Source organism: Coturnix japonica, chromosome 3 (assembly GCF_001577835.2).
Source record: "Coturnix japonica isolate 7356 chromosome 3, Coturnix japonica 2.1, whole genome shotgun sequence".
Classification (NCBI taxonomy): Eukaryota; Metazoa; Chordata; class Aves; order Galliformes; family Phasianidae; genus Coturnix; species Coturnix japonica.
The window spans coordinates 7,593,881-7,619,649 of record NC_029518.1 but is presented as its reverse complement, the minus strand read 5'-3'; the positions used below and the strand labels follow the sequence as shown (position 1 = coordinate 7,619,649).

At 37.9% G+C, this 25,769-nt stretch overlaps 1 long non-coding RNA gene across 1 annotated transcript in view; it reads right to left on the bottom strand.

Annotated features, from left to right (window-relative positions):
• Positions 1–25,480, bottom strand: part of LOC107310830 — a 63,947-nt gene extending 38,467 nt beyond the window's left edge. The window contains exons 1-2 of the long non-coding RNA XR_001553746.2: positions 25,381–25,480; positions 13,836–13,951 (exon numbers count right to left, since the gene is read on the bottom strand). This is a non-coding gene — a long non-coding RNA (uncharacterized LOC107310830). The remainder of the gene's footprint in view (positions 1–13,835; positions 13,952–25,380) is intronic.
• Between the last annotated feature and the right edge of the window lie 289 nt (positions 25,481–25,769).

Sequence of the window (25,769 nt, the reverse complement as noted above, 5' to 3'; positions counted from 1 at the left end):
TCTTTTGCATAAAAAGAACTGACAGATGAGTATTTATATTTAGGATTGGAGTTTTGCATAGAGAAACTGCAAATAAATGTGCCCTTGGTATCTGGGTTACATCCTTTAATGATACACAAATATATGCCAGAAACACTTTAATTGCATTCTGGAGGAAGTAAAAAGTATGAGAGATGTAAAAGAAGGTGCAAGATATAGTGAGATATAATAAATAAGAACTAGAAAGTTGCAAGTCAGAGCACAATGTTCAAGCTTATTTACAAGTCTGAGGAAAAATAATCACCCTCAAGTTCAAGAAAAACCCTTTATGGTGACTCATGTAGCTGCTAGATTTTAATGATCTAATCTAGATTTCTCAGAACAGATTTGCCTTCATTTGTGACCCTCTGTGGCTAACTAGGGCCTGGAGGATAGCAGAAGTCATGCTTCTCTCCAAGTAGTACAAAACTGGTCATTACTACCTACACACTATACTCTGTGGCAGAAGCAATACACAGCTGAAGTGTAGCATGAAATGATGCAGATGAAATAAACATCAAGGCAAATGCATACAACCATGATTCTGTTTTCTGCAGTGGTCTACAGGGACCACTGCAGGAAAGCTGGAAGATTCCCAAAGAGCTTTCTGAAGGCTGAACCAGCTCTTTTCATTTCGGTCCTTTTAGCATTGCCTTTCTTTCCTTTTCTCCTGTTAAGACTGGCAAGGTTTGGGACTACAGAGAGGCTGTAGAAGACACGGTCATCTTGTATCAACAACTTCAAAACTGAAAGGAAGCAAAAATGCAGCCTAGTCAAACACGTAAAAGCAAAGCTCAAGGCTAAGAGCAGAAAATCAACCTGTGTCCTTGGGCACTGAGCATGCCTTGAAATCTTAGATCACTACAACTGTCTCACTGACGGACCTTCAAAGCACTCCGTATATTCTGCTACATAAAAGAAAGGTTTTCAGTGTTACTTTCTTCTCAAGCAAGTGAAATATAGTATATACCCCTTATACTGGAAAATAAACAGAAGTGAAAAATGGCTGTAGCACAGATGTGCTTGTGAGAAAACATAGCCAAATAAATGAAAGGGAACCACTGTAGCAGTGATTCATGTGCAGCAAAGGTATTCTACTCATCTGCTTTTTATTCTGCTAGGTGGCTCAGTTTGTCCAGTTATATCAGCCTGTTTGTTTGCTCACTGTTGGCTACGACTGACCCACAGCATTCCATTCACCTGAGAAGTTTTTTGTTCCTTGAGTACTCATATGGACAAATCCTTTCCAAATAGTTTCTAAATGGTGGTTTCTTCTAACAGATTAAACCAACATGGACAGACTGACCACTACTGAAAGCTGGGGCAAGCAATGCAAGACATATGGAGCCACATTAGTCAGCAGGACTACTCAGCACACCACAAAATTAAATAAATAATGGCTGTATGAAGATTTAAGCAAGAAAACTATTATTTGCCATTCGTTGTTTTTTATTATTATTATTATTATTATTATTATCTGTTTAATATTTTCAGCTGCCCAATCAGGAGGAATAATCAATACTTTGTGTCCCATGTATTCCAAATTCAGGAGCAAAATTCTTAATTTTTACAGATACTTGTTTTCACTTCACTGAGAAAAGCCCTCAAAGAACACCATATAATTTGCAAACCTCAGACTTTGGCTGGGCAAATACTCATGCCCTTCCCAAACAATTTATGAACATTGCATTAAGTGCAATAAATAATTCAGTTTGCAGTGCTCCTAGTACAAACCATTTTAAGAACCCTGGTAAGATATACAGAGAGCACATGCTGAGATACAGCAGATAAAATTTGGGCTAGGGCTAAGACAACATCTGTCTATCAAACAATGTTGCACTATAGACTATGAGGTGTGTTTTATCGGTACCTACCCTTCTCCTATTCTCTCTAAGGTCTGAGTATATCTGTGTAGCTGCAATCATATGTAGAACGATGCCATGACAAAGAGAATGCTACCTGACTTCAGAGGCTCCAGTGCTCCTCGCAGTCAGATCTTGAAAGCCTGATAATTTCTAGCTGTTTGATGGCTCAATAGCACAGTTCTTCTTGACCCCCTGCATGAATTGAGCTTGTGACATAAAGGTGACAAGTTTAAAGGAGCCAGATCAGAGTCTGAACAGTGTTTTCACTACCTTTAATGTTCTCTGCTTTTTACTAGGTGCTTTCACAGACCACAAAGAACGGTGCAGCATTCCTTGCTCTAAGAGAACTTAGTCCATAGTCTTCCCAGTCCTCAGCAGGACACTGATTGCAACACTTTGGTTGGGAACTAAGAGCATATCCTACTTTTTTTAGATACTTCTTAGCTTGCTGCCTGGAGCCCTCAGACACCAGTTAGTCAAGGGCCCTGTGACAGAGCAGACAGTGAAGCCCATAGCCCCAGTAGCATCTATAGGGTCAAAACCAGTGGGGTTTCCGTGGCTCATGCTGAAGGATTAGGATTAACAGAAACATCTTTCTCAGATTAGGTGATAATCTTTCATACTACTACTGCTTACAGATGTGATCATTTAGATTTACACATTCTGTCATCATCTGTTTAGTTCCACATACCATTAAAAAAACATCTTCCCCATATAGTTGGAGCAATACAACTATAGTTGTAAATAGACAGCCAGAGAGCATCTAAGGAAAAGACTCACCAACTCTGAGGCCTTCAGTCAAGATGGATGCTTGCCAATGTTGAGGCTCACCACAAGAACTCCACAAAGAAGCAATCTCCAGAAAGAAATGCTACCTTAGTGGTAGTCAGCCCTTAAATGGGATCTAGGAGAGGAGGAGTCAAGCTCTACCCCTTTCAGGAGCACAGCTGAATTACCTTCACCTGTGCTCCCACAGCTGACTCGTCGCTTGCCTCAGATGGTTAATCAGAGGTTCAGGCTGTGATCAACAATTTCCCATACATCCTCAAAAAAACACAACATATCCACAGCTATCAATATTAACATTATATTTTTTCAGCCCTGCCCAAAGCCTTTGGTTTGGCCAGTGTTTGACACACATTGTTCTTCTGGCCTAAGTCTGTGGAGAAATTTTAGAAACTCAAGAAAGAGTGTCCCTGGCAACCAGGCCTCTGTTTCACCCACGCTATTATTTGTGCTAAAGTTCTACACATTTGTCTAATCAAGGAGTAGAAAAAACATTACAAAATGCTTCTAATCAATAGCCTGTAGGCACGGAGTTTAAACACTGAATATTCACCATCAATCAATAGAGTAAACATTCAAAAACACTTGCTGGAAAAAAAGAAAAAAAAAAATCAAAACACTGCCTAAGCACAGCCTGCTCCCAAATACACTGCTAATGCTAAAAGGAGAATTCTTCCATTCTTACAAATGCTGTTCCTTGCAAACTATTGATTCCTTTCCAACTATATATTTAAGTTGCTTAAAGCTTGCTATAAAGTAGAGGTTTTCTGGATTTAATAGTTCTTTTCAAGTCAGGAAGAAAGAAAAACCTATCTAAAAGACAAGAAGGGGCATTTAGAAAGACAAACATTTGGACAGACAAGTTTTTTAAACCAACTACAAGTCAGGAATCAACAGATATGTGCCATTCACACCAGCACGGCAAGACACATAAGAAGGAATGATATACAACCATAGCTGTATGTTTTTCTATTAAAAGAAGATGCCTCCTCAGACTTTTAACCCAGGAGGTGGAAACTTACTTTGCAAATAACATGTTAAACACAATTTATTTTTGCAGTACTTCTGAAAAAGCACATGAGATGTCATATGCATAGCACCACGCTCCACTTAAAATGTGGGTATGAAAACTTTCAAACAGACAGTCATCTTGCAAGTAAACAATTTCTTCATTTATTTAAATGTATTTCAAAGGAAAAAAACACTTTCACACTTCAGCAGTACAGTCCCTAGGGACATGAAGATGATTTAGCTATACCTGGATAGTGTTGAGTTATGTATATATATCAGTGCTTCTTTAGTTTGCTGAACCATATACTGCGGTGTACTGCTTATAATTTGCACTTTTATGACTTCATCCAGATGAGAATCCCTAAGAATTTTTAAACAAGAGTGAATTAATCCTTGCAGCTGAAGCAAGTAGAGATTCAGCGAGTCCCTCAAGGACACAAAACCCAGCTTTGACTCAACTCTCAGGCTCCATTCTGGCACATAGCAAACTCTCCATGTTCAAATGTTTCCAAGTTCTCAGCATAATATTTCTCTGTACAGCCCTGATTTTGCTAAGGTGATGCAAATAAATAAAGGAGTTGTAGTTGCAGAAATGAACTAGCTCATAAATCATATAACAAGACCAGGAGTCAGATCTCTCCATTCCTTCCAGTCATCACACCAGATTTTCTAATTGGAAATTTCTGGAAATTAGTTGGGGCAGTGGATGGGTCTGGAAGGCCAAGCTAAATATCACAGAAGAAAATGGACAGAAAGCATTGCATATTGTCTCATCATTTTCCAACTAATATCAAAAAGAATGGAAGTAAATTGCAGAGAAAGAGTGGATTGCTTTGAAGGAGAAACAGCAAATACCCTTGGGGAGATGTGATAAGCCATCATTTCTTCCTTTAAGCCAAGTGTGTTGCCTGAAGATCCAAGACTAATGCACCCTATAAGTCGAAACTTAAGACACGTTACCTTTCAGGCAGAAAATATTCTTTCTTCCTTTTTTTCTGCAAAGAATATGTAAAAGCATTTAAAAGAAACAGGCATTGATAACCAAACTGAAAACAAGGCAGAACTTGATTCCCCTACATACTACTGAAAGCTCCACTTCAAAATTCTGATGTAGGCAGCAGGGTAAATCTTCATTATGCAACAAAATCAGGTATTAGATGTCCAGACAAAAATTAATGGGGTTATTGCAGGACTGGAGAAACAATCTGTTTTCAGAGTACCTTCATTTATTAGTTTGTTTTCAGCCATTTGTAGCAAAAGCACATTATCCAAACCATAAAACATGCAAAATATATCAAAAGACATGCAGGAAAGAGGTAAGATTCACTGAGGGAGACAGTACTAACGTAACTGTCCTCAAGTACCTGTTGCTTCAATAAAGGGCTCATTATTCAGAGCAGCATTGCACAAAACAGTTATTCACTATTTATTCCATCTGTGTATCCAACCTATTTATTTATTTATTTTTACAAAAGATTAATCTCATATCAAGAAATACTGACTTCTTCCACCTTGCAGGGATTAGAAGGAGTATTGGTATGCACAGTGCACCTTGGAAGATTCTCTCTTCTGCATAGATGAATAGCCAGAGTATCAAAGTTTCTGATTCACCTCTTAGCTGAAGATGTTTTTAGTGTTATGCTTAAAACCTTTAAGCTCAGAGGCTTGATCAAGCATTAACACTTCACTAAAGCAGGAGCCCTAGTGCTTAAGAACAAACACTGAAGTGAATAATGTGGTGTTAGAGATCATACTGGAGATTTTAATAGAAACCACGCATATCTACCACATTACATAATGAAACCACCTCTTCTCACTTGGTTGCTTTTATCTATTTCCATATATGCAATGTTTTTATGAGACAATACACTCCCAGGTTAGAAAACAGACATACTTGTGAGCTTGAATAGACCATAAGCAAACTGAGGATATGACCTCCATGTAACACAAGCCTCTCCCAGTGAACAAACACACTGTCTGAAAGGATAGTTTGCCTAGCAGCAGGAAGCCAATTAGAACAGATACAAAAGGTCAAATTGCCCAACTATTTCCGATCTTACTCTGAAATCAGTGGAATTATTTACACAGACAGAAAGAGGGAGTTTTGCTGTGATGTAAGATGGGACTAAAATTCACAGAATTCTAACATCGAATTCCAGCCCCTCCCTAGTTACGTGTTTTTTACATTACCTGAAGGTCAGTTTAAATCATTGAGACTAACTTTATTTCATTTTAGTTGATTTAATTAAACGAAGTTTTTTGATTAATTTAGTCCTGGTGGAAAGTTGGACTGACACCCCAAATCTGTAAACATTTGACTCAATATTTTACCTCATGTGACAAGAAAATAAGAACAGAGTTAAAAGATTCGCCTTTCATGTAGACTCTGCAAAAAGTATGTTTAATGCATACAGACCAGCAGTGAGCTCTGCAGAAAGCAGAAATCTATCACATACAAGCACAGCACCCTCAGTTCCCCAGAAAAAGGTTCCACGAATTCTAAAAGCATTAGGATTTCAGCCATAAGCTTGCCAGTTGCTGCATTAGCTCAGGCAGCCAGCATTTCCATGGGAGATAAACTAATGCCTCACTAATATATTGGCCACACTTCAGTGACATTCCTAGAAGAGCTTTTGTGGTAGGAACTAGAGGTAAAACACCATTTATTTGAGAAATCTGCTTTGGTAAAAATAAAATCGCTGCATCCTTTTATATACTTTTCACTTCTTAAGAGACATACTCCTTGTTATCCTCTACCAGCTCCTCCATCAGATCTACAGTGGTGCATTTATTTCTCACATAAAGGAATGCAGAAGGTGACAGCTGACCCACCACATTTTGCAGTGTGCAGTAACAATAGCAGTCACCCCTTAATTGGGCTACAGATACATTACTGGGCAGTAGCCCTATAAGTATGGGATATACTAGCATGAAGAGCATTCTCACCCTGACCAGCAAGGGCTGACAGAGGTAGCACCAACTTACCCTATTGTTCCCACCACATCAGCAGTGTTGTCTTTTCAAGCTGCAGAATATTGCAGCTATGATGAAATACCCATGCAATTAAATCAATATCAGTGTTAGTCTCTAATATCTTCACTGTGACCAGTGGAATTAATTTGTACTAAATTTCAAGGTAACAAGATCAGGATCCAGTCTGCCATGTTACTTGTGGTGTGGTCATACCACATCTGTGTCATGACAGATCCCCATACCACCAAAGAGAAAAAAAAAAAAGCCTGCTGGAACTTTCAAGTGATGGGATTTAAGCTATAAACAAGACTTAGCCTTTTAGGCTCTCCTTCTTCTGAATACATACAGTCCTTTTATTACTGCTTTATATGCCAAACTCATTCTAAGCCTCAGTTATGGCACCTGAGCATTATTCCCCTCAAACTATATGGAAGATTCAGAATTAAAGAGACAAATATTTATGCAAGACAGACAAGCAGACAAAGGGAGGCAAAACGCTCACTTTTAAAGTGTTATCTTCTGCTGAACACATTGCACCAGATGCTGAGATCAATTTTTCTGTGATATTACCAACTGTCTCCAGCGTTTGTTCAGGATATTCAATGACAGTAGGTTAAGGCCAAGGGAAGGGAAAAGCGGATCATGCACTAAGTGGAATATCTCAGGTTTTTCAGGGCAGCAATCACCTCTCACTGTAATGAGCAGAACACATGGTAATGTGCCATGGTGTGCTGCAGCCAGGAGAAAAGGTCATGCTTAACAGAGGGCTGCAGAATTCACTGCAAAATGAGCATCTATTTAATCACCACAATGAGGCCAAGAGCATTATCCACGGGTAATCATATTATATCTCAAATACAGTTTGTCATGTTAAAACAGTATTCCACCAGAATGAGAGGCTATTTGTGCCACTGTGTGACACTTTATAGCTGTGACTATCAGTTTAGTGGATTTGTGTCAAATGTACAGAACGCGTGAGTGATGTTAATTCCCTTCAAGTTTTCCCCATTAAAAGGAATGGCATGACAAAGAATTTAAACAAAGATGTGCTGATACTATTTAGGCAACTATTTCAGGCAAGTATGCAGAAGATCTCCTGCTAATTGCATTATTGATAAAGGTACTGGGCAAGAAGAACAGAATAATTTTATCCAGAAGTTTTTCAGTAGTGCTTGCAGGAAAAATAATAATAATAATACAGCAGGTCAAAGAACAACTAAGTTGAAGTATATGGTGAAAAGAAATCTTTAATATGTACTTAAACATTTTTATCTCATGTATTATTCTGGGCTTTACAGACTGCTGGTACTGAGAAATAGATCTATCTGGTTTGTAAATACAGAGATAGCTTTAGTAGTAGCTTTTCTTAATCACTTATAGATGAGATTAGCATTCACTTTAATTTCTATAAGTAAAAATGACAAAGATGACAAATGACCTGAAGAGAGGTGTCAGTTTCTTCTCCCATTTAACTAGTGATAGGACTAGAAGGAATGGCCTCAGGTTGCTCCAAGGGAAATTCAGATTGGACATTGGGAAATACTACTCCAAGAGAGTGGTGAGACACTGGAATGGGCTGCCCAGGGAGGTGGTGGAGTCACCAACCCTGGAGGTGTTCAAGAAACCTTTAGAAGTTGTACTGAGTTACTGGTTTAGTGGGAAATACTGATGATGGTTGGTTGATCTGGATGATCTTAGAGGTCTATTCCAACCTTGGTGATTCTATGATTCTAAGCTGACTCAGTAGAAACAGTAAAATCAGATCAATGCAATATTATTTCTAAAAGTTCGCTGGTCATAAAAAACATTCTGGGGACAAAAAGGCAGACATTAATTCTCAGTCTGGTCGTATTATAACCACAGTCACTTGAGCAAACTGAAAGCAAATGTTGCTCAATGTGCACTTCTGCCATAGAAGTAGGGAAATCAGGTAAAATCTGCCACTGATGAAGATTGGTAAGTTTAACTGAGAAAATCAGATGCTATTCCACATTTCAGATAACCGTTTCCTCCATTAGCCTCCACTCTTTCCCTTAAAACCTTCTAGATTCATTATTACAAAGTTCAAAGTCTTCTTCATCTCTGAAGACAGCCCCAATTTGTGCTGTTTGCAATTAGGATTCAGCTGCAGATGGCAGATCAGCTGGAGACAGGAAGAAGGGGTGGGTTTCTTGCTGGAAACCTGGACTATGTGAATGAATTCTCGGAGCTTCAGCATCATGTTTCCATGCCAACAAACAGCACATGAAGACACGTGTAAATAGCAGGCTTTGTGAAGAAAAAGAACGATAAATTTTACTTATTCTGCCCTCTGGAAGGATCATTATAGGGCTGATAAATATCTGTCCAGGCACCTTCTACATATTGAAGAGAATTAAACATTCAAAGTACGCTTCCTTCAACACCAGTATGTTCACAGAGTTTACCCAGGTCTGGATCTAGCCCGTTCTGTGGTTAAGTTGTCCACATCTGGCCTCTGGATCCCCTGACCCAAAGGATGTCAGGGTGATCTTTATCATCAGAGTGTGTTGGCTGCAGGCTACTCTCTTTTCAGTCTCTTAATTTTGGGGTGATGACGAACCACTACTGTTAGTATCCTCTGCTCCCTTGCCAAGTACATGTTTGGTTCTGGCTACAATAAAGCATTATGCAGGCACCAGAAGTGAGACTGAAATAGCAGGCTGCAAAGTGATGCTAGGCAGAGATATATACATAAATAGGTATCTATTTCACATCTCCAAAATTGGTTCTGTACAGCATCCAGTATAGGATCAAGCACATATCCCTTTCAGGCATGAGCTAAAAATTGCTAAAAAGCCTGGTCCCCAGGAGCTGCATTTTCTAAGACTTCACAGTCCTTCTAGCTCCATTCCTCTCACAGGGCTCGCCCTTAACCTTGACTAAAGATCCCTATTTCCTTATTTGCATCAGTGAACTGGGTCTTGACTATTTCATATCTCTTGAACCTGTCTTCTGAGTCTCATTCTGGTCTGAAATTGAGATGCTTTTACATGCCCAGACATTTGACCTAGTCAACATAAGCACAGCAAAACATATTCTGAGATAGAAATGAAAGACTTAAAACATACACTGGGAAGAATTTGGAGATATAATTTGAAAGGCCAGGTTCGTATTTAAAATAAACACAAAAACAAGCTAATTGCCGGCTAAGCATAGTAGAGTATCCCAAGGGCATGTCTATGTTGCACAGGACAGGGGAGACATCCCCAAATCCATGTGTCTACATACTTCATTGCTAGTTACAGATGCTCAGTCCACTTCTACTGCGACCCAAGCAATGCTAATATGGTATGCTACCTCTGGACTTCAAACCAGTGATCTTGGCAGCAGCTTTGTTCATGCATTTTATTCAATTACTCTTCTGGAGATCTGCACTTGGCAGCTTCTCTGAATGCTGTACACAACAGAAGTGGTGAGGAGGGAACCACCACTTTGTCTGTGGTCAAAAGAAAAAGATAGACAGATAGAGTAGGAAGCAGAAGTGGCAGTGGCAGATAAAACCTGAAAGCTGCCTCTCTTCCCTTATTCTCAGAGCAAAGTCCAGAGCATACCATTCTGCTTTTGCAATGGCTTTGCTTAGGATGGACCATTCACTCTGTAATATGTTTGGCACAAGCCTGTCATCTAAGATGAAGTTGTGTAATACACAGTCTTGCCAGCATCATCCTTGAAAACAAACTGTAGTGTTTTGAAAACCATAATCCATCTAACTGTAGAGCTCAATTTACGTAAGTACCATGCATCTGTGATATACTAAGATATTATACAGAGTATAAATGAATATATTGTAAAAGAGACTAAAAACCAGTTGTAAAATTCACATCTATCCAGTAATCCACTGAGATGGTATATCTGTGCTGTAGCATACAAACATAAACAGCTACTGTGAAGTCACAAAGCCTGAAAATCCATCAAGGGGTAAGCCTCATATGGTCCAGCTCCCATGGAGCTAGCAATGTAAAGCAACGCTTAAAATCTGTAATGGAGCTATTCTGTTTAACAAATATCACTTAATTTCAAACAAGATGGGAAATACACCCCTACTGATTTCCAACGTTATTTCCACGTCTCATGGCCTTTTATACAGTAATAAATTGGGCATTGTGGTAATTCATCCCCTAAGTTTGTATCTACTATCTACTGGCTTCATTAATGATCTGAGCTCTGTCTATTTAAGCCTCTGTTTAATGACACCATTCCCTGTATTTGTCCTTAATGCCTTTACAGTTTAATGCAGCATGACAAATGAACACTGTGCATTTCATATAGTTGCAACTACAGTAATGCCCCATTTTGTATTCCTATCAAGTGGAAGTAGAACAAGCAGACAAAAATGTGCTAGAAATGCAAACAGACTTCGGGAAAAATATTCAGCGTTCACAAGCTGTACACTGCTTCAAGCATTTCACTTTTCTGTATTCACCTGAAGTGAGTTTTCCAAGCAGTTTGGGTTACAATGGAATTAATCTCACAGAAAAGGCTTCAGATTTGGCTTACTGCTAAGTTTCTATTTGGTGCTGCTGTAGAATTGCTTCAAACTCATCATTTGAATTCACATTATCTTAAGAGCTACAAAATCTAGAAATTATTTTACAAATGAGGCTTTGTTATAGTGAATAGCCTGGAAATTTTTTTTCATGTTCCCTCACATACATCTCCTGCTGCGGCATCAATAACTAAATAGATCAAGTGCAACATGTCAGCAGTTTAAGGAAGAATAAAATTTTATTTCTTAGACTACTTAGTCCATGTCTATTTTTGTTCTTGATTGCTTGTTCTGCTCTCCTAGTCCCAACAGCGACTACAACTGCTATTCATGTGGCAGTTCTTTGTATCTTCCCTAATATGTAGCAGCTATTCACCATTTCCATGCTCTTATGAGATTTAGGGGTTATAGTTTTTTTAAAGTTGTTCTTCCTGTACTGTATGACAGTCAGAGATAAGATGTATATCCTCATCTTTTGGGTTCTGCTTGGCTCTCTCCAGAAAGGATTCTTAAAAACACACTCAGTTTAACTCATATTCCTTCAGGCTCCTTTCTCTGTCAATCTTCTTATCTCCAAGGCAAGAATCATCTTTTTTTTTTTTTTTTTTCCTTTTCTTCTGCATCAAATCCTTAAGTTCATCAGTGCTCTAGTTTCATCCTTTGAGTACCGCTAAGACAACCCGTTTCTCCCTGCTAGCTGGCACTCTGGTAAACCAAATGTTTCTCATCTTTCTTACCACTGTATGCCATTAAGCCTAACTCTCTCTCATATACCTTTCTGCTTTGTTTCCAAAACACAACTTCCAGAATCAGCTTTGCAAGACATCAGCCTTCAGGTACTCCCAGTGGAGGCAGCAGCTGTGTCTATCACTGTCTAAGAATAAAACTCATTATGCTGTGAGCAACTTGTTAGACAACTGAGTGACAGAATTATTGGAAGATTACATTTAAAAATTAGGTGAAGATGTTACAAAGCTGAAAATAATATAATCCACACACATTTTCAGAATTACAGATCTGTTTCAGCTGTGCTTGACATAGATACCTTGCAGCTGGTTAATGCATGAATGCAAGTTCTAATAAAGAAGGACTTGTTAAAAAGATATTATTAAGTAATTACAATACAATGCGCAAGAGGAATGCTGATTTCATCTAAGTTCAGTAGATAATCTTTGAAGCACTTCAGGAAACTTTACCATAAAATGAGTCACATGAGTCACAAACATCTTAGGAGTTGAAGAGGCATATTGTGCAGTTAAATATAGTTTCATTTTCAACAATAAAAAACTTTTCCAAGTCATTTTCATATGATTCCCATTTAACTAGCAATTTTGATCGTTAGGAAAATACTTTAGGAAAAAAAGTGAAACATGAGAGATGGGGCTTTCTTTGGGTTTAATTGCAGGGTGCAAAAGACACGAAAACAGAGACTGCAGCAAATTTGGGGATAAAAGCCAAGCTTGCAATTTTTAGAGGCAGACTTCTAGCCAAGAGATCAGCCTGACCTTGTGTTATGAGACACGGCACTCAAAGACACTCTATTGGAGGGCCCAGAATTAATCCCTGGTACAGCAAAAGAATTTTCAAGCAAAGGATTACTCTTGAGAGAAGTTTATAGAAGAATGTCCTGACACTAATGCAGTAGACAATATAATTTTTCTTTAAGCTCAAGAAGACTTTAGACACTAAAGAATTCAAAATTGGAAAGTTCATCTTATCCTCAGGGAAAGGCAAACAGAAAAGCTGGAAGGCCTCACTGCTTTAAAATCACAGAGCAACTGGGGAAAAAAGAAACAACCAAATTTAAAAATGAACTCTTTTCTTTTAACCTTCTGTATGGATGACAGTATTTGAAAGGCAGACAAATTTTTTACTTCACTTATATGGATAACTGTAACTGTAGGACTTATTCAATGCTGGTACACTGAATATGGTACAACCCTTCTCACTTGGTAAATACCTACTTAACAGTTTCAGGAAACTTTCATCAGTTTGCCACTCAGTTGCTGGCAGTATCACATGCACTGGATAGAAGGGAATAATGTTTTCCCTACATACTAACTGGTGTCTGTTTGGCCTTCTTCCATGAAACAGCACCATATTAGTCCAAAGACACTCTTCTTCCAGAACAAGATGTGCAATAATGTGCACCCAGAACCTCATCTCCAATAAATATTTGCATAAACTGAAGTTCAGTGTTTGAACACCATTCAGAAGTACTTGTCATTAATCAGAGCAGTTATGGATATCCAATACAAATATCTACTTCATCATCTCAAAGGTATTATTCTCTTGACCTCAATATCTTCCTGCGTCTGGAAGTTCAACGGTTTAATCAAAAGTTGAATATAAAAGCATTTACATTTATCAGTTCTGAATTTCCCAATTTAATGTAATCATGTTTGTTCTAATCTTCTGCTTTCTCAATCAATTGGACTCTTCGACTGAAGTTAAAAAAGAATTTGATATCAAACTGTATCAAGGCTGTACCCCAAAATGTGTACATTGTACTTTCCCCAGATAAGAATCTGAATTCAACATCAATTTACAGGCAAGAAAGCATTTTCTTCCATTTTGCACTCTAGTGAGGACAGCCGCTACAGAAATCAGCCAATGGAAAATATTTCAAAAAGTATTCTTTGGTACAAAACTTTTTTGTCACCGTGTATACTCACAGTTGTCAAACCCACAAGTTCCCATTTTCTCTCCCCAGAGGTCATTATAGATTTCCACTGGCTTGTGCACTGAGGAATTCAAGACTGTATTTTCAATTGATTCCAGACCTGTGGCACTAAAAAACAAAAAACAAAAAATGTTAAAGAAGTGTATTTTAAAAGACCCTTTCTGGGTCTTGTTTGTCCTGTTCATATCTTTCATCCATAAATTATAAAATACTGTGAAAGTCAAGAGGAAAAAAAATGATTGTTTAAAGGCACAGATGAAAGGGAATTTAAACATTCTACAATTAAAGAACCAGAAAATGATGATGTTCCCCTCAACAGCTCGTGATGTCAGAGGAAACAGCCTTTGCATTTCTTTGCTACCAAAGTAGGTTACATGGCCCAATCATAGTCCCCCTAAGCTCCCAGACTTCTCACGCCTGGAATAACATCCTGTCTTCATATATTTTTCTCTAATACAACAGAAGTTATTCCAAGAAAGAGGAAAAAAAAAAATAAATCAATCAATAGTTATTCATTCTGCATCCAAAATGAGGTCAGAATAGTGTGCATTAAATAGGGCTTTCAGTGATAACGAAGTACTGACCAGGTGTAGGTTTTTTGAGCAGTATTCACGTCTGTGCTTTTAAATGGTCATGGGTCTTGGGGGAGAAAATACGTAAATGGTCGACTGACAAAATAATGCTTATCTTAGAAAACACTAATTCAGTGTAACTGCATTTTCCATGGAAACGTATCAATGCCATTGAACATTTGACTGCAAAGGCAGTAAGACAGCCCAGGGCTCATCTCAACTTCGGTTTGATTCCAAATTTCTCAAAAGTCAAACAATACTGATTTTGTTCTTGTTTGCTTGTTCTCATTTTGCTTGCCCAGAAAGCCCTGCTCTTTTTCTAAGGAGCCTGCTAAATTTTTTTTTCAGCTTCATGTCCCCCCCTGCTTTTCACAAGCATTTTATTCTTTTTCTTTAATCAATAAAGTTGCCAAAGATGTATCATATGTTTATTAATTTATTTCACTGCCAGGAAAATCCCCACTCTAGTCAGTTCTAACTATAAGCATTACACGGACCTTAATGAAGGTTAAAATAGCCTTCAAAGACAACTTCACCTAGTTTACTTTGCCACAGGTTTGGCTATTAGTTTAGTGTGCTTTAACTGGTCTGTACATACTCTGACACTCAAAACACATGCAGGAAATTTGGACAAAATGCCTATCTTGACAGGAAAGTCAGAATTTGATAGCTTGGCATTAATGCAGTTTCTCTTCTTCATAGTTGTACCAGAGAATGTGTCTACCAGTAGTTTCCAACCAGCGCTGGATTGAAACAGAGCAGTAAAGTACCTCTGTAACAGAAACGTATATGTGTGTGTGTGTGTGTGTGTGTGTGTGTATACATCTGTTTCCCATGTTTCAGCTTCAGCAGCTTAGCAATCAAAAACTTTACCTACATTTTTTTTTCTTTTTTCTTTTTTTTTAAATTCGGCTTTTCTTTTTACTCCATCATGCCTGCACAGCAGGTAAGAGAGAGGAGTAAGAAATGGGAGAGAAGCAGCTCTGAGGCCCCCAAGGTTAGTGCAGAAGGAGGGCAACAGCTCCCTGCAGCCCAGGAGAGGCCCACGGAGGAACAGGTTGTCCTCCTGCAGCTCACAGGCACCAGAGCAGCCATGGAGGAGCCCACAGTGCAGCCCAAGGATACCCTTGCAGTAGCAGCCTCTTCAGAGAATGGGGAGTGAAAGAGTTATGTGGTTGTGCTTAACTGTCTACTAGTGTTAAGCCATCACAGAGAGCCATCTCTACTTTCTTCCTCCCTCACTCAACAAACAGATAAATCAAAGCCAAATGGAACATCTTCCATTCTGAACCCACATTTTGTTCAGATTACAGTTACTTCCTCAAAAAAAGATACTGCTGGCTATTGGCAAATTAGGGTATTCTACCAGGTTACAGCAACCTGACTGTACGTGTATAGAATACAAACACCAAACACACAAGTTCCTCAGCGGGACCATTCTTCATCTTAAAACAAAATGGTTTGATTACCTTTTCACCAGTCTTACTCACATTTTCACTCTGCCAATTTTTAAAGCGATTTATCACCTTCCTCAAGTTTCAAATGGAGCTGTTTTGCACTTATTTTAATACTACTCGGTGACCTCAGCAGACTCTGTTCTTATCTATTGTCTTTATGACAAGCACAACTGAAGCAGTCTTAGGAGACAGGGCAGCCAAGGTGAGTTTCTATATTTCTAACACAAATGAAACAGAAAAATAAACCTGGGTTAAGCTTTACAGCTTTCATGGAACAATTTTATTATATCCTTTCTGTAGCTGCTAGTGAAAAAAGGATCCAAATACTGCTCTTTGGTTGTGGCAGAGACTTAGAGCTCAAATTCATCATTACTGTATTGCTGTAAAGCTGATCAACTGCAAAGGTGCTGAGAGTTATGTGCAAATTCCTTAAAGAAATCCAGCTGTTTTAGCTGGAGAAAAAACATCAATAATTTATTTAAAGATAATTTATTAAAGTTATTTACTGAAAGTAATTCATTTTTCAGCTTAAATTCCCACTGACCTCATTATTCCCTTAGGATCTAACAGAAATACAAAAAAAAAAAAAAAAAAAAAAAAGAGGAATTTCAGTATGCTGAGATCCTTCACTGAAAGGAAGGCAGAGATGGGAAAATAAAACAAAGCTGATTTTGTGAAGTCTTAAATTAACATCATTCCTTGCTTAGGCAGAAACATGGAAGAAACAAAGCTTCCTCCAGCAGTCAGAACACCTTGAGCCTGTTTAGGCAGAAGCAGCTATGAAGATATTTTCTCATATTCCAAATGTCTGTTCTACAATTAACCCCTGCAGGTGCCCACACAGTAGAGGGCCAGGACTAACAGTTAGGCCAACAAGAACTGCAGCCCTCCTCAACTCCAATGACAGTTTACATGAGAAGTGGTCCAGGCAATTAATGAAATCTATAGTAAAATAAATTCACTAGATAATTACAAAAAGAAGTACGAAAAGATATACAGGCCCAAACTTGCCTGATATCTGCTTACCAACCTAAATTTGGGAGCTATACTCTTCTGCTTATGGACTTACAGTGGATTCAAGAGATAATATATAAAACATGTCCTGATATCACTTTCATATTCCAAAGACCCCACACCTCTTTTGATTCAGTTTCTCTACTAAAACTGAGCTGAAATAAAATGTGAAACTATGTGGAAACAAACCCTTCTGACCTTTCTGTAGTTCATTTCACAGTGATGAACAACAGAGTTATCCAGTCAGAGAAATCACAGAATACAATATGGTATTAAGAAATTAATCCCAGCAGTGGTAGAATATCTCCATGTAAACTAAAAATTCACACACTGAAAATATTTTATAACAACAAATTTGCAAAAAAAAAACAAAAACAGAAAACCTTAGGTTGGTCTCAAACTGTATGTATAGCTAACAAAATAATGTCTCACAAAGTATGCTAAAAGGCTTTCTGAAATTGTGCTGTTTGTCACGTGCACGCCAAGTAATATAAACACGCTGCATGCTTTTCCCCTTAGATTGATGGAATGTTTTGATAAAGGTATCGATATTGCACAGATTCTCTCTCTTCATTGCCAGTGCATCAGCACAATACTGAGAGAACACTTTTACAGGCCACAATTTATCTACCAACAAACAGCTCGAGAAACAGAATGGCTAAGTAGGCTTAAAAGATATAAAGTGTGCCATAAACCAACCTTAAGCAATCATTTCTTCTTAGATTAATGAAGACAATGGCACTACTGAATTAATGAAGGTATTATAAAACACTTGCTTTATATTCTATTTTTTTCCTAGGACTCCTTAGATTAAAAGTTCCATCTATGGAGGTGTTCAAGGCTAGGTCAGATAGGGCCCTGGGCAGCCTCATCTGCTTGGAGGTGTCCCTGCTCATGGCATGAGTGTTGGAACTCGGAGATCTTTAAAGAGCTCAACACATTCTATGATTCTGTGGTATTTAGCCGTATTATAAAATAAATAAATACAGCTAATGGAAATACTCTCCTTTGAATTCCATGGAACTTAACAGCTGAATCAAATTTAATAGGTAATAATTTTTGAAATAGATATTTCTACTAAAAACAAACAAACAAACAAAAAAAAAACACAAAAAAACCCACAAAATAACCCCAAACAAACAAACAAACAAAAACCTTGTTATTCCTAAACTGACAAACTGAATGTTTTTTATAACATGGAATTTGAATTATTTTGTACTGAAAAGGAATCTGAATATAGGTTCTTAGGATTATTGAAGTGGATCAGTGATTTTTATCAGCAAACCATCACATATTATTAATGAGTGTTTCTTGATGGCTATGACAATGACTTCTTAATCTTTCATTTGTCCAGTAGAAATTGCTACTCATTGATATCTCCAGTCCAAGATTTAGAATGTTCCAACAGACAAATTATATACAATAGGATAAGGGAAAGTAAAAGTACACCACTTCCGTTTCCTTAATATTCAATAAGTATTACTGTAACAAGAGAGAAAGAAACCTGGCATTGAAGATGAAAATAACAAGGATTTGCGAATGGCAGGGATAAAGCCTTCACAAAATGTCTTGAAATAGGCGGCACATCAAGGTGTCCCAGTCAGGTATAGCACCACAGCTGCACTGGTAGCATATAATGTACAAATGAAGAGCATGCCAAAAAGAAAAAAACAAAAAACAAAAAGCCTGGAGCATGGCCAAAGTAAAGTATCTTGATAGAGTGCTTTTACCTGAAAGGATGGGGGCACAACAGATAGCAGATAGATAGGATACAAAGCCAAATTTCAGGCAGCAAAGGGAAAAAATCCCCTGCAGCAGAAAGTAGAGGCTATGGCACACGGGTCACTTGGTTACTGCTCAAGGCAAGCTTACAGCAAAATGGGATGGCTCATTCCTCAGAGAGAAAGTTTGCATTAACCAGTATAGAGGCCTGTGATCTAAAATAAATAGAATCTCTCATTTTTCAAACATAGGAATGTAACCACATGAAAGAAGAGGTAGTATTTAGGAGTTAGAGTTAATTAAAGCAAGGGCTGGAATTTACAGTCAGCTAAGAGAAAAGCAAAATAACAGACTAGGGAAAGCCCAGCATTCAGATGTGACTGCATCTATGTATTTATTAGAAGGCAGATTCATTCTTTCAGATTTTAGGCAGCTTTGGTTTCTTGCTTGCCAGTATTATTTCTAGCCTTCCAACATAATGCTTTCATAACGGCCAGCCCACCATCTAGCTCAGCAGAAGCCAGATCCATCCTGTTGGTTCTATCACCATTGTTTAACTACATCAAAATGAACATGTAATTCTTGTGGGTATTAAATCTGGACTTAGCCATGCAGATAGTAAACACTGTGACGTTTATGTGCAAAATGCACTATTTTCAATGATATGTTTAAATCTCTTTGGAGATATTATTCAGAAGCCATGAAAAAGCTCATAATGGCAACAAAATGGAACAAAAAGGATAAAAATAGCAAGAAGGAAGCTCTTTCTACTCTGGTCTTGCTCAGGAACAAATTATTATACCAGATATCAAGTGAGTGGGATGAAGATCACCTGTCTAATTTTACATTCATTCTGGGTGTAGGTACAAAGATATTAAAGATAGTGCAAGTCAGAGAAACAAGCCTAAAATATTATTTTAATTAGCCCATATTTTAAGGATAGAATAGTTATGAACATACAGAATGTCCTTAAGGAACTTTGGTTTACTTATATTCCAAAACGAGTGATTTCAAATAATTGTAAAATGTTCATTGAAACATACACAAACTTAATAATTTTTCTCTTGAAAAGTCTCTTCTTAGTAATCTCTCATTTCCAAGACATGCTGGATTAACATGAACATATTGCACTTTGACGTGGAAAACTGTTGAGAGGTTTCTTACAGCCACACTGCCCTCTCTGAGGCACAATCCCTTGCATCTGTTCCCACACTAAATTCTAAATGTAGTTTAAGCACCCAAGTGAAACTGAACTATCCATAACATTGAGAGTGCAGGGGTAGTTACTCTCACCAGTGAAGAAATAAAGGAAATGAAGGTACAAATGTAACAGCCTTTAAAGGTGTCAATGAAAGGCATGGTGTATTAGCAGAGAGAAATTTTGCACAGCAGTACACTGATAAACCACTTCAGCTGGTTTTAGCCCTGTGAATATGCACTACTTCTCTAGAATGGAAATCTGGGTATTAAATAGAATAACTCCATCACATACAAAGTAGGCATGTGCAAACAACTCATTCAGGCAATTAAGAAAACCCAGGTGGCTCATGTTTTTTGGTTCCAAAACACCTTCTCATTTAGTGGTATAAATCGAGAGTAATTGTATTAAAAATTAAGAAATCAAACCAGTATGGGAAGAGATGCAGATCCATTTAAAGTTATGTAGAAAGCCAAATTTCAGTCTCAAGAGAATTCCTAACACTTCAGCTGTAATTTCAGTGTCGAAAGAGAAGGTACGTTGATGCTTAATACAATATATTATAACAGACAGGTCTGACATACTTAGCTAAAAAAGCTTAAATTGCATTGTTAAAATTTAACGTATTTGCAGAGTTCTTATTTTTCAGTATTGATTAAAAACAAATTATCTTCACTGGAAATGTTAGTCATTTCCAAAGCTGAGAGTTTGAGGTGCTTGCTCTAAGCCTTCTTATAAAAAATGAGAAATATAATTCACCATTTAATAAGAAAAGCACACATTCTATCAATAGCTAATATATTAACCAGGAAGATTCTTTTATAAACTTTAAGACAAAGTTTATAAAAATAGAATAAAAATAGTAGAAAAATAGTGTGTTGCAGCTAAGAACTTGCTCTATCAGAATTGCTGTACTCTTTTTATGTGCTGCAGTTTCCACGGAAATAAATAGGAGGCATTACTTTCAGAGCAACCTACAAAGTTAATATAAATCTTGAGTTCATTCAGATATATGCAGTGAAATGTAATTTACTCCGCCACATTTTTCTTCACAAGCATAGTCAGATCTCTTTTCAGTCATTCCTGTGTACCATAGAATTGGTGGTAGATTTCAGCTTTGGGTCAGGCACAAAGGGCAAAGATATAAACAAATCAGTCTCATTGTCAGACCACAGGTAAATTTGTTCATGGTAAAATCTGAATTAGGCTGACGCTTCATTTGGTGTTCTTAATTTTTATGTCCCATCTTACATTTGAATTCTTTAATTCTCCACAGAAAGACTAAAACAGTTAATAATGCAAAATCTGCCATCTTTAAGTCATACCCACAGTATCTAGGAGTCATGAGAATCACACCTCTTTTCTTGTGACTCATGTCTTCAAGATTCTGTCAGTAAATGAGAAACTTCTCATAACATCAGAAAAGCTTCAGAAAATATGAGCACTTGGAGACTCACTTTGCCCAGGAATGGCAACAGGTTTTGCAAACTCTTCTGCCTTTCAGTTCTGCACATCCCCAGGCTGTGGCTGTCTGTCCTCAGAGTAGCTCTGCTATCACCCACAGTATAATCTGGGATCAGACTGCTATGAAAAGTGGTCCTGTCTTGTTACTGTAGACTAAGAATTTAACCATTTGATTGACCCCGGCAGCCACTCCTGACACTGCTCTGCTCTTCTTTGTCACATGCTGTGGGCCTGTCCCTTTGTCAAGGAGGACACTCCACCCACACGCAAACTTGTCATCCTTGCTTCCATCTTATTTTCCCTTGCATAGAGCAGCTCATTCCTTTAGTTTCTTGACTCCTGCTCTTCAGCTTCTCAGAAATGATGATCACTTCCCACACCCTACTTAATCCATCCTAAATAACTTTAGACAACTGACAATGCGATAATAAACTCTGTACCCAATAAGATAGAATCATGGGTTATCTCTAGAAAGCGAAATACCAGTGAGGAGATTTTTGGAACTCATTAACTCCATATCAAGAAAATACGTAACTCTGATCCAAATTAACTCCACAATAGGCAAGACAATTGTACATTATTTCATGTGTTTAATTCATGAGTGCAAAGAAGAGTCTGCCTGGCTGAACCCTGCTTGCCAGAATTATGCACTCTATGCTGGCTGCTGATAATTTTCTGGGGCAGATGAAAATAGCAGCTAGCAAAATCAACAAAAATGCTTAGCCAGCATGGAAAGCAATCTCTTAATTAAGCAGGTTAATCTCTTTCTCCTATTTACATAAAGAAAGAAGATGGTAATCAAAATGTAGTTTTAACTCTGGAGGAAGAGAATGCCAGTGTCACCAGTTTCCCAAAGTACAGTCTGTAGATGACAATTATTGTTAAAAATTGAACTGCATCTGGTTTTCAGCAAAGTTATACATACAGCATGTATGCCTGAAGCCTTTTATCTGCTGTTTTTTCATCTGCTATTTCTGTATGTAGCCTACTTACTCACATTTTGTCCTGTAAATAATGCATATCTTTCTATTTATTTTCATTTAGCTAGCCAAAGTGGGTTTTCTTGAATGTTGCAATAAAATTTAACACATCTTCATGATAATATTCTGTATCTAAAGAAAGCTGTTAAGAATGGAGCTTTATTCCAGTTAAATCATCTTTAAAATAAATTTTATTAACAGGAAGGTAAAAAATATCTTTAAATTTTAATGACCCTAAACCATAGCTGGCTGAGGGCAGTCTATAAGAAGCACTGAAGAGACAGCAATGCTGAGGATTCAGATTCAACTTTTGCTTCCCTACTGACAACAGTGTAATGCCAAATACGATTGTAGCAGTGGGAAAATGAAACTACAGAACAAATTTTAGGTTTTAGATCAAGCCCAAAATGTTTAAAACATGTGGTCATACATCAGACCTCCACACTCTGCTCCCAGCTCTGCTATTCACCTGCAAAGAAATGCCCATTTTCCCTTGCTATCAATCTTCAATTAAATTTACTTTCTTCAAGTTTTTGTGTGAGCTTTCCACAGCTACCAACCAATTTCAGAATCTTTGAGTGAAAGGAGATGTATACATGCAGTGTGGGGATATTTGTCTGGGATGTTACAGTCTGCACTGCCTGTAATACTGACCCATACAGCCATGAGGCACAGGATGCTGAATGTGCTGAGCACAAATAGAGGACATCCACAAACTGAAATGTTCTTCAACTTAAAGTGAGGTGTTTTTTTTCAAGCAATCTCTGCCTAATTTGTCTCACCCAGATTAGTTTGTTTGCTTTCTTGTTTGTTTTGCTGTTGGTCTGAATTTAAATGCATAAAAACCTCAGTCACAACAGGGCTGACAAACAACTACTTTGTTCCAGGTTCACATTTATTTCCTTGTCTTTCTTACAATACAGTTCTATAACTTGCACTTTAAATACATAAATCAGCAAAACTTTGATTTCAAATGCCAGCCGAAATGATATCCTCATCATTCAAACACAGGTTGCAACAGGCTGATGGCCTCTGGTAGACTAAATCTGTATAGTCTGAAAATTCTCTGTAATGATGTCTTAGAGAACTTTTTCTGGGCTACTTAGATTCACTGCAACTAAATATGATCCTCCTGGCCATATTGTTTTCATAAAGGGAAAACTTTACACATTTTCAGGAGAAATTTACATTCATTTTTATTTAGATTTCTCAGGTCTGATTTCAAAGCAGACCTTTGATTTCTTCCCCATAAGCACCAGTTTGTCTCAGAAAAGGGAGCAAGTGAGGATGAATTAAACTATATTATTAAACAGATTTCTGAGTTTTGTCCTCAGCATATATTCCATCACAAAGAACATCAGTAGGTGTTTAAATTCAAGTCTGAAAACAGTTTCAACAGTAATCAAGAATGAGATTCATAGGCCAAAAGTAAACCACACTCTTAGGTGCTTTGCTGAATGAGTGCCTTGGTCAAATTGGTAATTTCATACTGTTTTGAAGTACTTCAAATTTATTCTATACTGTGCTGAGACTCTCAGATACTACTGAGATTATAATTACGTTATACAGAGTACAAGAGCAGTAAAATAGACCCTGACCAAAGTCCTGGCAGTCTAATTAAAGAAAAAAGTAAAAATTTAAACATTTAAATATCTACTATATATTCATATTATAGGATATTTATCCAAGTTGAAAACCTGCAAATTTCCTTACTGCTAATTCTCAGAAATCAGCAATGGCAATAGCCATTGAGTTCAGAGCCACAGAGAATTAAGCTGCTCAACTAGGAAACCAAGTAGAATGCTCTTTCTACTCTAACACTGGGTTTTAGAGAGGAAAATGAGTTTGCCAAAGAGAGGAGACAAAAGAAAAGCTTTATCCAGTGAGTGCTTCATAGCTACTGATGGTGTCAGTCATTTACTTCTTGCCAGAAAAAAATGAATCACATTGAGTCATTCCAAGACAAACAGCATCCGTTACTATCTGGCAGAGGAAATACACCAGTAAGATGCTCTTCATTACTTGTGGTGTTTAATAAGCACTGCAATATTAGTTCCAATCTTCTGGCCAAATTCCAGTTCAGGTAATTGCCTCTTGTCTCCCAAAACTCCCTGTGAAATTCACTTAGTTCAAATACTCTTCTGCCTGCTCTAAGCTGCTGATATACTATTAAACACAAGAATGGACTGCTTTCGGTAAGTGGATTATACAAGTGAGCCAGTGCCTCCAGATCTTCCTCAGACTGGAGTTCACAAAATGCCGATACATGGTGAAAAACATAACTGAAATTTACAGTACTGTGCACTGGCATGCATGAAACATTTTGCTGTTACTGGGATTACCAGTAATTTTTTAATTAATTCTGGATTCTTTGGTTGTATACTTTAGTATGAGATCAAGTGTTTTGCTGGTTTGCAGGTCTCAGCTAATAGGATCACACTCAAAATGCATTGTGCTATATATAAACGTACTCCATTGGGCTATCACAGAATCACAGAATCACAGAATTACCCGGGTTGGAAGGGACCTCAAGGATCATGTAGTTCCAACCCCCCTGCCTAGCAGGACCACCAAACATACACCTTTACTAGATCAGGTTGCCCAGGGCCCCGTCCAACCTGGCCTTGAACACCTCCAAGGACGGGGCATCCACAACCTCACTGGGCAGCCTGTTCCAGGACCTGACCACTATTCTAGTAAAGAACTTTCCCCTAACATCCAACCTAAATCTTCCCTCCTTCAACTTAAAACCATTTCCCCTAGTCCTGCTATTATCAGCCCTTTCGAAGAGTTTACTCCCTTCCTGGGAGTAAGTTCCCTTCAGGTACTGAAAGGCTGCAATGAGGTCACCCCGCAACCTTCTCTTCTCCAGGCTGAACAAACCCAACTCCCTCAGCCTGTCCTCATAGGGGAGGTGCTCCAGCCCCCTGATCATCTTTGTGGCCCTCCTCTGGACCCTTTCCAAAATCTCCATCAAAATCTATCAGTGGGTTGCGTCATGAGCCCGAAGGCACAAACATCCTAGCTTATTAAAGAGTCCGACTAACTTTTATTTCTATCTTCTGTATCACAAAAATAGGGAAAAACAGGAAGTACAAAAACTGCCTGCTGCAAAGAAACAAATTCTCACCATCTCCGCTCTGATCTTTACCAGGAATTTCTGTTATCCCATTCTCTTGGAATACTGCACACACTGCCCTCAAGGTCAGTAGCACAACTCCACTGCAAATCCCTTTTAAACTAAAAAGAAACAAAGAAAGATTTATGATTTTACTACAAGGATGTGGAAAGTATGTATCTCAATTAACTGGGTAAATTACTTGCATGGCCTACAAGTCTGCATCTCCAATATTCATAATCCTTAAAAGGAACCCTAATGTGAATAGGTAAGCTTTAGGCAGCAAAAAGATACACAGTACCTCTCATTTCTTTCTCAAAACATTAACCTCCATAATGTCAGTCATTTCACCTGTTGGCTAAATTTCAGTACTTCCTCACACATACATGAACGAATGCAGG